This window comes from Monodon monoceros, unplaced genomic scaffold (assembly GCF_005190385.1).
Source record: "Monodon monoceros isolate NGI ecotype Baffin Bay Population unplaced genomic scaffold, NGI_Narwhal_1 Super_Scaffold_14, whole genome shotgun sequence".
Taxonomy (NCBI): Eukaryota; Metazoa; Chordata; class Mammalia; order Artiodactyla; family Monodontidae; genus Monodon; species Monodon monoceros.
The window spans coordinates 71,922,849-71,937,675 of NW_021703770.1; the positions used below are offsets into that span (position 1 = coordinate 71,922,849).

The 14,827-nt window shown below is 47.3% G+C and overlaps 1 protein-coding gene across 3 annotated transcripts in view; it reads right to left on the bottom strand.

Moving 5' to 3' along the window:
- Nucleotides 1-14,821, bottom strand: part of LYN (LYN proto-oncogene, Src family tyrosine kinase) — a 111,254-nt gene extending 96,433 nt beyond the window's left edge. For 2 of the 3 annotated variants that reach the window (XM_029222772.1, XM_029222769.1), the window contains exon 1: nucleotides 14,753-14,821. The gene's annotated coding sequence lies outside the window, so the exon portion shown is untranslated. Of the gene's footprint in view, nucleotides 1-14,473; nucleotides 14,576-14,752 lie in introns of those variants that run through there. The other variant, XM_029222770.1, reaches the window with a different exon arrangement.
- Between the last annotated feature and the right edge of the window lie 6 nt (nucleotides 14,822-14,827).

The window sequence follows — 14,827 nt, forward strand, 5'->3', positions numbered from 1 at the left end:
TATGGAGAACAGTATGGAGGTTCCTTAAAAAACTACAAATAGAACTACCATACAACCCAGCAATGCCACTACTGGGCATATACCCTGAGAAAACCATAATTCACAAAGACACATGCACCCCAATGTTTATTGCAGCATTATTTACAATAGCCAGGTCATGGAAGCAACCTAAATGCCCATTGACAGACGAATGGATAAAGAAGATGTGGTACATATATACAATGGAATATTACTCAGCCATAAAAAGGAACGAAATTGGTTCATTTGTAGAGACGTGGATGGACTGTCACACAGAGTGAAGTAAGTCAGAAAGAGAAAAACAAATATCGTATATTAACGCATATATGTGGAACCTAGAAAAATGGTACAGATGAACTGGATTGCAGGGCAGAAATAGAGACACAGATGTAGAGGACAAACATATGGACGCCAAGGGGGGAAAGCGGCTGGGGGTGGTGGTGTGATGAATTGGGAGATTGGGATTGACGTGTATACACTGATGCATATAAAGTAGATGACTAATAAGAACCTGCTGTATAAAAAAATAAATAAAATAAAATTCAAAACAAAATGGAAATTACCTTCCACATGCTATAATCATGATTTTTTAAAAAATAACCTTTCAAGGTTAAATAAAACACATCAACCTGGGAGTCAAGCTGGCTTGCATCGCATTTACTTAGTAGCTAAAAGAGCAAAGTATTATCTCTAAGCCTTGGTTTCCTTATCAATACCAAGAATATCAATAACACACCTTGTAAGGAATTGGTCACCTAACAGAGGACACACACTCAATAAATGAATGCTATTTTTATTATGTTTTCTGTAAAAGGTAATTATTGCCTGGTATGAAGGTCAAGCAAGTAATAACTGTGCAGGCGTCATTATAAGATCCTTCCGGGAATTCCCTGGTGGTCCAGTGGTTAGGACTCGGAGTTTTCACTGCCATGGCCCAGGTTCAATCCCTGGTTGGGGAACTAAGATCCTACAAGCCACGCAGCCAAAAAAAAAAAGGAAAGAAAGGAAGGAAGGGAGGAAGGGAGGAAGGAAGACGTTATGGAAAAACCCAAATGAACTTTTTCGCCAACCCAATATGATTCTTCCAATTATGAAAGAAATTGGGGACTTCCCTGGTGGCGCAGTGGTTAAGAATCGGTCTGCCGGGATACAGGGAACACAGTTTTGAGCCCTGGTCCAGGAAGATCCCACATGCCACGGAGCAACTAAGCCTGTGTTCCACAACTACTGACCCTGCACTCTAGAGCTCGCGCGAGCTAAAACTACTGAGCCCACGTGCCACAACTACTGAAGCCCGCTCGCCTACAGCCTGTGCTCCGCAACAAGAGGAGCCACCGCAATGAGAAGCCCGCGTACCGCAACAAAGAGTAGCCCCCGCTCGCCGCAACTAGAGAAAGCCCGCGTGCAGCAACGAAGACCCAACGCAGACCTAAATGAATAGACAAATAAATAAAATTTAAAAAAAAAGAAAAGAAAGACATTGGCTTTCCCTTCTGTGACAAACTAACCACTCCTAGCTCCTTTTCTCCTTGAGCCTCAGACATCAGTCTCTGGTCTGAAGAAAGTGAGTTCGGTCTGCATCGTGAGGCTCATCATTATCTAGTCTTCAGTAAGTAAGACAGTCTAGATTTGGGGGCCTATGAGCCAGAAAGGTCCTTTAGCTCCCTGCAGAGCCCAGGCAGTATGGAAAAGTTAAGTAATCCTGGTGTGGTCCCTCCTTCGTCCATCGTTCATCCAAACATTCTTTCCCTTAGCGACACACGGTGCTTCTGAGCTTGGACAAACATTTCAAAATGCACTTAGGGCTCAAGTCCAAGTGCGCATCTAGGTTCAGACGACCACAGCCTTTGCAAAATCTTCTCAGTCATTTCCATATCGTTGCACAGAATAAGCTCCCTAAAGACGATGATGGCCAAAAACTGATTACTTGGGCAAAAAGAAAAGCAAATAGGAAATGTTTGTTAGGCCTCTATTATATTTCAAGTACATCCACATAAATAACCACAGATGAACTTCAAAAGACCTCCTGTTATGAATCTTCACACGACACATGGCCACAGGGAGATGTCGAGAGGTCAAGTGACTTGCCCAAGATTATAACTCCAACTGTGAGAATTCATACCTGCGAAGGTGGAGCCAGGTCATGTGACCAGGTCCGCTGTCTGTCAAATGATCCCATTTCACTTGAGGCCTGTGAGAGCCCACAAGAGGCTATGGTCATGACTGTTCTCCAGGTGGGGAGCTGGGGCTCACAGACACTGCTCCCGCAAGGTAAACCTGGGGGTTAAGAGCAGTGCCATCACCCCGGGGCAGCAGGGGCGGGGTGGCGGGGGCGGCAGGCGGGGAGGCAGCAGAATGCAAAAGGGCAAATGCCCACAGTTCACCCTCAGGATTTAAAACTCTGCTTCCCAGTATTCCCTCCCTAGTAACTTCCATCCAGGCTTAATAACACCGCCCTTTCCTACCATCTTGGAAGATGCTGCTGGAGAGAACCTTTATTTATTTTTTTAAGTAGAAGAGCTAAAAGAGAATAACTACTACGAGTATCCTGTTCCTCAGGCATCTCAAGGTGACCGTGGAGCAACAGTTACACAAGCTGCTAGACTGTTACCAACACACACCTCACCATCTCCAGCAGATGGGTAAGGAAGCCGGCTACATTGTTTCCCCATCTTTTCTTTTTCTATTCTCAGCTGAGGAACACACTTCTTCACTGGAAACCTGCCCTGCTCTGGCCAGTCCCCTTGCTAATCCGCCCCCCACCTCCATCCCCAGTTTTCCCCCCCGCCCCCCCTCTCCCCCCGGTTCCAATCTTCCGGGTCATCCAACGGTGAAAACGCAGACAGCAAGCATCAGCACCTGTGGCCAGAGGAAGATGAACCTGGGGCCGGAACTGCAGGCAGTCAAACCATGGGCTCAGTGACCACCCCCCCGGAGTGGAGTCATTCCCAGCCTTGGCCTCTGGACCACAACTGTGACTCCTTTGCAGGAAGATGGGCACCTCCGTACTCTGCTGCCTGTGTGCGTTCTTCATATTTCACATGAAATAGAAGGTTATACTCCTCGTCTTACTTTAAAAAATATTTTAACTTCCTGAGCATATTGGAACAATTCGACCATTCAGAATAATGGACGGGAGGGCAAGTCAAATGCATGCATATTCATGACCGGCAAGTATCCAAGAAACGTTTTCTGAATCATGAATAGATGAAGCATTACTTCATGGGCTAATGCATTCCACAGGTCAAACGACAGCGCTCTCTCATCCCCAACAAAAATAAATGTCAAAACTACGAGAAGCAGAACAAACAGTCAGTCATAAGGGTACTGTGTTTCTTCACACCAAAAAAGAGAGTCCCATTTTATGAAGACCATTATAACTGAATTCACAAAGCCAGTTGGTGCTTTTAAATGTCTGTGTGCGCACTGGCTCTGTGTCACACAGCAGGATGTTTGATTACTTGTGGGTCACTGGAAACCACCCTTATCACACCCAGGTTTCTAAATTTGCATTTATACATTTACTGAGCTATGCAGAGATGGGTAGAAAAACAAGCTATGTATGGCGAGCGCCATCTAATTTTACTAACTAATGGTTGAATAAACAGGTATGTAAATAAGGCTCCGATCAAACCCAGTGTGAGAATTTTAGCAACTGAATAGCCAGGGTATAAAACCAGACCAGGACTTGTCCTCCTCCCACTGAACTGCAGTCATTCAACACAGAGATGCCGATGCCAGCCAAACCCACAGCTTGAAAAGCTGTTCATCTGCCAAACCAAATGGCTTTGTACTGCTTTTCCATTTCTAACACTTTATTGTGAAAAAGCCAACACGGGAAACTCAACTAAAACTTGACACAGGAATGTAGATGCCTTTGAGGAGAGAGAGTGAGGGGAGGTGCAACCGGAGATGCTGTGTGTGAGCATCGTTCTGCTTCTCCATCTGGGGGGCGTTACATGAGGGTTTGCTTGGAGCTAGGCTTACCTCTGTGTTTGTATTTTGCTACATGTACGTTACACTTAAATTAAAAGAAAAAAACCACCTCTACACTGGGAAAGCATAAAAACTGTCCTCCTCTTCACACCTATGAAGAAGAACTCCATTAGAAATATCCTTTCCTATTATGTGATTTGGAATTGGGGGTCCGTGGCTAGAAATAACAGAATTAGCCAATCAGAAAGCACCTTTCAGAGCCATCTAGTTCACCTTTTCTGAAAGGTCCTGCAAGAGAGTCACTTAGCCTGCACTTACAAACTTCTGACTTGTAATGGAGAAGGACCACTTCACACCCCAGCTGGGTCCCCTGCAGGCAGCTCTGATTGTTAGAAAGTTCCTCCTTACTCTCCAATCCCAATCCCTGCCTTGGTAAAATTCTCCATTATAAACTCACACCACAGCCATTACAAAATCTTGTCAGCCATCAATCCACTTGGCCCTGGATTAACACAGAGTTAGAGACCCTGTCCCCTTCCCTGCGAACCACTGAGCACCAGTCAGCTAGCTAGGTGCCCCAGTCAGAATAAGGGCAACTCAGCAAACTCAATGAAATGTCCTCCAGACCACCCTCATCTATTTGTACACATTTCTGCTTAACGAGCAACTTCTTAAAACTCATTTTTAAAACTGTAATAAAATACACATAATGAAATTTATATCTTAACCATATTTAAGTGTACAATTAAGTATATTCATAACCTCATGCAACCATCACCATCCATCTCCAGAGCTCTTTTCATCTTGCAGCACTGAAATTCCAGATCCATTGAACAACTACCATTCCCTTCCCCCAGCCCCTGGCAACCACCATTCTACTTCCTGTCTCTATGAATTTGATTTCTCCAAGTACCTCATATGGATGGAATAATACAATATTTGTCCTTTTATTTCTCTTAACATACTGTTCTCAAGGTTCATCCGTATTGTAGCTTGTGTCAGAATCTCCTTCCTTTTCAAGGCTGAATGATATTCTCTTGCATGTATAGACCACATTTTGTTTATCCGTCCATCTGTTGATGGATACTTGAGTTAGCTATTGTGAATAATGCTGCTATGAACATGGGTGTACAAATATCTCTTCAGGACCCCACTTTCAATTTGGGGAGGTCTATACGCAGAAGTGGAATTGCTGAATCAAAAGGAAATTCTGTGTTTAGTTTTGGGAGGAACTGCCAGACTGTTTTCCACAGTGTCTGCACCATTTTATCAATCCCACCAGCAGTGCACAAGGGCTCCAATTTCTCCGCAGCTTCACCAACATTTGTTATTTTCTGGGTTTTGTTTCTGTGTTTGGTTTTCTGGTTAATTCCATATTCTCCCTATCCTGTGATCTAACCACTTACACACTGCCTTCCTTCTTACCAGAACTACTTGTTTCTGTGCACTGATTCAGATGCCCAGGGATTTCCCGAGCAAGGTGACGGTTACACCCAGGACCACAGCAAGTTAGCTTGTCAGCCTCTGGTGTGTGAACAGCCCAGAGAGAAGGGAGCACGATCAACTCTTTAGGACAGGAAGTTCACACTTATTAAGGTTTATACCCACCACAATGACTAACACACAGTACTCAATAAATATACATTTCAAAAATCCATTGTGATTACAGAAGCCCAGTTATCAGCATTAATGCCACACCGGTCTGTGTGACTAGGAGAAACAAAGAGCAGACAACCACCTACTGTGTACGTCACAAATTAGTAATCAGGATAACCTATACTATCTTCCTTCCAATTTCCTGACTTTCACATAAGGCTTTTTCTTCCTTTATCCTTTATCCATGTCTCACTTCCCTTCTGTCCTCCCTCCCCCACTCCTTTTCTGTTTGTATCTTAGGACCATCTATGGAGCATTATTTTTTTTACTGATTACCGTCCAACCCAAAGTACACCATTCATGAACCAATCACTTGCAAGAATAAGAGGCTTTGACCAATCAGGGCCACCCTGTAGATGGGGACGCAGAAAACGTCTGCAGAAACTTCAGTGGAGAAGATGGATCCTGATGTGATCTGGGTTCTGTTGGGAAGACAGGCAGAGTAATAGTGCTGGGTGGACAGGCCAACAGTCGTGTCCCTACACATCCTGTACTTACAGTGGATGGATATTCAGTCAATCTGACAGCGGCTGGCTTCAACTGTGCAAAAACAGTGCAGAACTAGAACTGACAAGCAGAAACTATGGAAATAAAACATTGTAGCATGAGAGAAAAGCTTTCTAATATCCACCGCTGGACAAAAATGAAACGGGCTGCTTTGGGCAACAGGAATATCCCTGTCACGGTGCTTTTCACAATGTGACCTCCTTACCTGCGTTGGAATCACCTGGGACAGACCCTAACTTTTGAGACCCAGTGTTCAAGGGAAAGTGGCTATGTGTGAGACACACTGACAAAAATCTCTTCCTTCTCTCAGAGTCTGTGCTTCTCATGCTTGATACTAAGGTAGATGGGTGATGTCAACAGCCCCGTGGTTGACACTTGACGCCAGGGGGAACACGTCATTTGTTAAATCGGGCTGTACTAGGCCGCCTTAGTTGAAGACATTAACTACAGCAATAAGGTAACGTTTGAGTCATTTACCAAAACGTCCAGAAATTTTTTTTCTACTAGACTCTTGAAAGGTTATCCACTGGTAAAGGAATTTATGGCAAATGACAATTAAATCCTCATTTAGTGGTTATCTTCATTTATTTAAAGCTTTTAAAATAACTGAAAACCATAAAGTGAAATATACGTAGGCAGCTATGAAATTCAACTTGTTGAATTTTCTTTTTTAAATAGATTTGGCATCGTTAAATTTGAAACAACTGGAAAAGTCAATGTGGTCCAGAGAGACAAAAACTAACTCGTTCGGTGCTTGTTTGATTATCCTGATGACCATGAACTGTATATTAGAAATTTCTTTGAAGCAGGGGCTGCATCCACTACCCCATGTCGCTCCTCAGATTATGAAGTCTCTTGTTCTTTAAAGATGCCTCCCTTTAAAGCCTCCGACTGGTGAATTCCTTCTCCCCCTATCCTACACGGCTCAGGCATCGTCCCCTCACTGTCACCAAGAGCCCTGTCCTTCTGTTTGCAGAGCACTCTGTACATACACGTCTAGGGCAGCACTGAGCAGACTCTGAAAACCACATTTATGCCCCCGTGTCCCACTCCTGAGGGCATCTTTGAATGCAGAGGCCATCCAGCTCACCCCTGTAGCCTCCGGCAATTCCTGGTACCTCAGGCAGATCAAAAGTTCAGCTGACCCATGACAGCGGAGGCTCCAGCCCAGGGCAAACACCGTGCTGGGAAGGATGGCCTATGACAGACTCCCCCGCTAGACTCTGAACTTTACAGACGCTGAGACAGCGTCTAAGCCTTGTACTATTATGCGCCGGCTGTGTACCAGAAACTGTGTCAGAGATGACGGATTCACTCTGCTAATCCCCACCACACACCTGAGAAGCAGGTGTGGTGCTGTTATCATTTTATAAATGAAGAAATGGTGAGAATAAGTCACAAGTGTTGGAGCGCAGACTGGGCTCCGGTTTGTCTAACTTGGAAGTCCGTCTTCTTTCTACCATATGACATACCATCTTTTCTCAAGGTTAAAATGAATAATCCCTCGTGGGCACTGAATACATCAGCTATTCAACATGCCGTGTCTGGTTACGCAAGGGCATTCCTCGCATAATTGCCAAATTATGCCATTTTGTCCAACCGTCGCCATTCCTAACTACGGTGATGCTTTTAATACACGAATTTGTACGTGGTAAGAACAATGCCACAACCGAGCTGCCGCCGTACAATAAATAGTCTCCATTTAAATCAAATGGAAAATAGCGATAACCCCACAGAAACTTAGACCTCAACTCCGAACTGATTTCTTCAGCAGTGTTGCCTCTTCAGGAAGATTCAGATAAATGTCTGGACAAGCTCATCACCATCCGGGACAGTCATCAAATTCCTCCTCGCTACTGACTACAAATGATGTAGTCTGATGTCATGTAACGTAGCAATAAATGTTACTTTCTGGCCCCAGATTAACCTCTGTGGAAGTCCCCGTTCCTCCCCCGGGTTAATCGTCCTCCTACTCAGAGCACACAATGAGTGTCTCAGCGTCTCTTCATGTTTTGACGACATCACCAATACTTTACTACGGAAGAGTCTAGGCAAGAAGTTGACTGTGATGGGGAAAAAATGTCTGCCCCCAAATAGGCTCCACCATTCACCTCCGTCTACACAGTGCAATCCAACACTGAGTCCTGGGGACAACGGTCCTCGGCGCCTGCGCGAACAGCCCCACCCCTGCCTGGCCGCCCAGTGATGCTGCAGGAACCAGTCTCCTCCCCCGGCCCCCCGCGGCTCCTTCTCCCCTGCGGGGTTTCCTCCCGATGCTGGGCCTGACTCATGGTAGGTTCTCAAGAAACTCAGCCCTAAATATAAGTAAATATAAGTGGACGCTTCTTTAGGAAAATATCCTGGCTGCTTACAACGTCTGCAACGCATGAGCTCCTCCAGGGTCGGGTCTGCCTGAAATGATATCCACACAGCCATCATAAGGGCTACTTTTGCCCCAAAGTTTCCTGATCGCTCCAACTCCCGTCTGCCGCCACGCTGGCTTATTACACGTCATCGCCCATTACACCGCTGTCCTAAAATCATATAAGTCACGCTCTTTGTAACGAAACAGAGATCTACAAAAAAGAAAAATCAGCGTTCGCCCATCACCCAGAAATAATCAGTACTGAAAACTTTAGTATAAAATAATTACTGACGTGCATAGCTTATAATTATGCATTACACAGAAATATTTTAGTTCAGAAATGGTCATATATATTACGTCTCAGCTTGTGTTCAGCTTTTTAAAAGCATCTTTCATATCGGTAAGTATAATTTAATTCTATTTTTAAAGACATTTGCAAGGTATACCATTCATTGTATGGATGTATCTTAATTTATGTTTGTGTAATAAACCCCCTCACTGGACTGGAGCTTGTGGAATTGCTGGGACCACCTCTGAGCATTTTATTTTACTTATTTATTTACTTTTGGCCACCCCACTTGTGGGGTCCTAGTTCCCCAACCAGGGATTGAACCCGGGCCACAGCAGTGAAAGCCAAGCCCTAACCACTGGACCAACAGGGAAGTCCCACCTCTGTACATTTTAAACTCTGCCCCATCTCACCAAGCTGGCCTCAGAGGACCGCCTGGGGTCAGACTCCCCCAACAAGCTGGGAGGAGGGGCTTTTCACCAAATGTTCTTTCTTTCTTTTCTTTTTCTTTTTTTTTGGCATACAGATGGGTGCGCATTTGGGCCCAAGGTAAAGTATGATGTTTCTTGCTACGGATCAAGGTGAAGAAGTGTGAAAGTCACTATCTATCCCAAATGTTTAACAAGAGGCTATAGCTTGAGGAATTTTAAAAATAGCACCGAACACTGTAGTTAGGATTAAGAAATTATTACAATGCCTGAACATTAAAAGATTTCAAAACGTCCACTCAGAGTTTTGTAACAGTTTCCATGATGCAGAATTTCAAAACGTCCATCTTTCTGTGGCTGACAACTCCAGCATGGCCGCCGCGGGGTTCTGCCCGAAGAGGCTCCACCCTGAGGACTAGGCTCATTCTTTTTTCCCCTCCCTTCCCCTCCCCACACCCCCCACCCCCCAAGGACAAACTGAAAAGGAACAGAGCAGAAGGTGGTAGAAAGAGCCTGAACCCGCAAGCAAAAGCAGTGCGGGGTGGTGCCGAAGGCCAGGGCATCGCTTCCGGCGGCCTCCTCCTCCCGCGGGCCTCCCGCCGCACTTCTGCTCTCCGTGCCACAGCTTCCCCGTGGAAAGCAGAAGTGGGCCTCCCTCTCCAGACGGCCTCTCTGGACCAGCTTCCCCCCACCGCGCCTCCCCGCCCCCGGGGGTTAACATTCACCAGGCGACCGGAGCCACCCCGAAGGCCCGAGGGGGTGGGGGGCGCCCCTGATCCGGCTGGAGGCGGATCGTGTCCACACCCGTCTCGCCCGCCTCACCGTGTACTCTCACCAGCTCCGAAGAGTCACTACGGCTCCCCGCCCGTGCACGACACGGCGGAGCCACGCTGGGCCCACAGAGCGACGGCGGAGAACCGGGGAGAGGGGGCGAAGAGCTTCCAACCAGCATGACTCGGGGTCAGTAAAGAGCGTGCCCTTAGGTGCTCACAGAAACGGGGACGTGTGCGCAGGCCCAGCAGGACCTGACTTTGTCTCGAGTGTGAAGTGTGAAACGGAAATGAGACACACTTAAAGACCCCCTGGGCCTCATGATGAAGACTTCTTCCCTGTGTCCTAAAGCTCACCAGAAGGAGACAGAGCTCCCAGCCTTGAGAAACGCCCACTCCGATGGACTCTATTAATGTATCCCCGTTCGTAGTCATTGTATGGAACATCACTTATACATCTTAGCGTGATGAAGAATGAACACAGTTACACCGAGATCAACCAATAACGGTCAACTTCTATCAACTCGTGACTTGAAGGCTCTGTACAATAGTGGGGAAAGAGTTGAAGAGAGCAGTCAGAGAAGAGAGACTGGAAATACACTGAGGTTAATAAAATGCAAATAAAGCACAGTGAAATAACCAACACTTTGGGGGAGTTCTTTACAAATGGAAACTGTATCTTGATTATAAATACAACTTTCACGAAATAGCTTGGCAGCAAATAAGAAATGTTGATGCTCAGTCAGTACTAAGGGAAAGTAAAGTTCAGGACAAGATTGAAGAAGAAGCCCAAGAATTAAGAACCGAGGCTGTTAACAGGACCCTGCAACCTGTTAGCATGGATGAGCCTTTTAAACACATCGTCCCCAGTAATTCCTGAAACTTGCTGTTCTAAATTACAAGGGAGCCCTTCCAGCTAACGGAAGCCAAGGATATCTAAAATAAGGTTCAAGTCTTTAAACTGGCCTGTTCCAAAAATTCGAATCCCTCAATGGGCAGATTTCCCTACTATGTTCTACACTTGGGCTTCTCCCCCAAATGAGAACTTACTCAAAATAAATGTCAGAAATGATGAGAGAGTGAGCTCAAAGTTTCACAACTTAAGTATCAGGAAAGCAGACAGCTGTAAGAAACCTTTCAGTACTTCTGACCAACTTCCTCTTCCCTGTCCGGCTCTTAATCAACCTTAAAAGACGGGAGGGGATGTCTATCTAGTGTAGCAGTGTGGGCGTAGGACGAGCCTTGTTTATAGCAGGTACCCCGGAAACAGGCAGCGTGTCTCCATGTGCATCCCGCGGGCCCTCTCTCCTTACTTTATATTTTGCCCACGAGTGACAACTCTCCCTATTATAACAACCACACAAGGAGGCTTGTAGGGTTTATAAAGAGGCTGAAGGGAATCCCTTTACAAAGTATTACTTGGGTACTTCTATAGTGACCAGTAAGCACTGGAGAGCCCCCAAGGCAGTCACTAGAGCTGCTCTGACAGCAGCCAGGATAGGTGTCACCTAGGCAGCTATCAGAGCTCCCCCAGTCCCAAGCAGGAAGCCGAGCTGAAAGGCACAGAAACTCAGCTCCCCAGTAGAGCCTAAGTACCCTGCGTGCCAGTACACCTGCTCGTCTGCTCTGACAGCCCCTTAGTTCAGACAATTTCCGAGTGATAGAAGAAAATTACCTCGTGATTCTGTCTTAAACATGTTTATTAGATGACAGGTTAATTACTTCTAAGTTGAGTACCTACTACAGGTCCAAAGGCAGAAAAGGGGGAAAACTCTAGAGGTGGAGCCAGAAAACATACCTACTATGCCCAGCGATGCCACTTAACCAGGCTTGTGACCTTGGATATGCCTAAACTCTTTTTTTTTTTTTGGTATCTGTCCCTGCCTACCCTGGGGGGTCATGAGAGGCTCAAATGAAATCACAGTTCAGAAGGCTTCAGAGCCCTGGATAAGCAAGACGTATCAGCACCATCATTGCCAGAAAGAGCCCAGGAAAGGTCCGAGGCTGTCTCTGCCATCAATGTGTCATTGATCAATGCCCCAACTAATGACTGTGATGACCTTTCCATGTCAACACTGTCCATGCCTGAGGACACAGAGGTCACTGAGATCAGCAGTGTGAGTGGGCTGTAACAGTGTTTCATGATGGGGACATATATTCCTATTTATACAGATTTTAAATTAATATGGGTTTGTTTATGGATAATATGGTCCCACATTTTTGTGTATTTTTAAATTTATTTATTTATTTATTTATATTTTTGGCTGTGTTGGGTCTTCGTTGCTGTGCGCGGGCTTTCTCTGGTTGCTGTGAGCGGGGGCTACTCTTTGTTGCATTGTGTGGGCTTCTCATTGCGGAGCACGGGCTCTAGGCACGTGGGCTTCAGTAGTTGTGGCTCGCGGGCTCTAGAGCGCAGGCTCAGTAGTTGTGGCGCACGGGCTTAGCTGCTCCGCGGCATGTGGGATCTTCCCGGGCCAGGGCTCGAACCCGTGTCCCTTGCATTGGCAGGCGGATTCTTAACCACTGCACCACCAGGGAAGCCCGATAACATGGTTTAATGTTGTAAGTTACAAGTCCATATATTCATTTGAACCAGCTGGCCTCTCAAATGTTTCAGTGGTTTATTTTTGAATACAAATATAATGGAACTAAAAGGCTTTGGAAGTCACTGAATCACAACCCCACTGGATCACTTTTCTGCTAAGAGAATGCCATGGGTGGGGATGGGACACAGATATCACAAGTTCTCTACAAAAGTGTCCAATACCGAAGATTGTAAGATAAAGTGCATCTTTTGGGGCAACATCTTACCCAGATGTGGTCTTTGCAGGCTACCTCTTACCACTCCAAATCAAGACTTCTCTCCCAGTGATACACCACAGAAACCAGTCCTGAGTGGAAATGCCCACTTACAACACTAGCGCTGGGATAACTTGACAGTCAAAAAAGTTCCTCAAATCCCCATTTTAGAATCCAGGACAGAGAGGACCAGTGAGCTACAGATGCCTTAGGGGCCAGCCTGTTCTTTGGCCTTGCACAGGGCCAGGCTCGGAGCAGACTTTCCTTCCTTCTTCCAAGCAATCTCGACCACGTGACAGGCACCAGGGCTAGCATTTTGGACAAGACTGGCAAAGCTGTTTTCACAGAGATTTCACTGTAGTGGTGAAAGCAGACTATACACATATGGGCAAATCATAATATAACTCTAGTTACTGCTATGAAGGAAATACTGGCGGAATAAATGGCCCAAGTAATTGATCCCAAATCACAGCTGTGATAAATGGTGGAAGAGACCCAAACTCGGGTTTCCTGGCTTCTATGTCAGCTGCCCTCTGTCCTTCACTCAGGAAGAGGGTTTTCCCATTCTGCATCCAAAGAGGCCCAGCAGATATATGTATACATATAGCTGATTCACTTTGCTGTACAGCAGAAACTAGCACACCATTGTAAAGCGATTATACTCCAATAAAGATGTAAAAAAACAAAACAAAGAGGCCCAGTCACCAAAAGCCCCTTGTGATCAAATTCAATTTCTTCAAGCCTCAAAACGGCTTGACTTCCTTACTTCCAAATGAGAACCAAGAGCTACCTGAATCCTACCCTTTTCCAGCAGAGCTTACCTTATCAGGACGTACTTAGGAGTACTCAGTAAGCTCCCGTATTCTCTCAGCGCATATTCCCCTCCCCACAGCTTTAGATGGTGCTGGCCAGAGAGAACGCCCCTGCCCTCCTGAACCCTACGGCCGGCTGCGGGGTAGCCAAGAAATCAAAAGCAAGTCAAACCTCCTCATTGGCTAGTTCTTAGGGTGAGTCAGACTCCGGGGCGCTGCTTTGGGACAGCACGTCTCCGGTGTATTTATTCTGCAGATTTATTAGTAAGGTCAGGTGGCTAAATCTGACAAGCAGGTTTGGGTGTAAAAACCATCAAATTGCAAAGAACCAGGGAGCCTCGTTGTTATGGACAAAATTATTCGCAATAATAACAGCACCGTTTATGGAATGCCTAGTATGTGCTTGGGGCTTTACGTGCAATAAACAGTTCAGAAGGTAGGTATGTTCTCCTAAAGATGAGAAAGCCCAAACCGAGAATTTCAAATAATAGGCCCAAGTTCACACTCAGCTAGGAAACTGTGAAACCCGGGTTGAAGTCAAGTTACTGAGATGGCAAAGAAGTTGGGGTAATTCAGACAGTCACACACACACACACACACACACACACACACACACACACACGCCGGAGATAACGCAGGAAAGTGAGAAATGACGTTCACACCCTTCCCCCCAGGCGAAGGAAAGGCAACCCCTGAATTCTTAAAATAACTCTCGCTTCCTCTCGGCCGCCGGGGGTTCGGGACCGCCGCCCCGCAGGCCGGGAGGCGCCGGGCTCCGCGGGAGGGTGCGCAACGCCCCCGCCGCGCCCGGACGTCACGCTCCCGCCGGGCCACCGGGGAGGGCGGCCGCCCGCCGGCCTCGTAGGGCGCCCGGGCCGGGCCGCATCGCTCACCTCGGGGACCCGAGGCCCGGAGGGGACGCCGGACCGTGCCAACGAGGAGTCTCCGCGGGACCTCCGCCGCGCGCGCGCCGCGTGGACAGGGGCTTCCCCGCCACGCAGGGAGCGGCCCGCGCGGGGACAGCATCCGGCCCTCGGGGCGGCGCCGGAGGGACCCGCGGTGCACCCGCCCCCGCCCGCAGCCCGCGCCCCGCCCCTGCGCCCCAGGCCGAGAGACACCTGCGGAGCCGCCCGCCCCGGCCCCCCGCCTCCCGGCTCCCGCCCGCGGCTCACCAGCTCCGGGTGCGAGTCGCGCGCGGCGGCGGCGGCGGCACTCCACGGTGGCCGGGGGTCCGAGCGGGGGCCGCG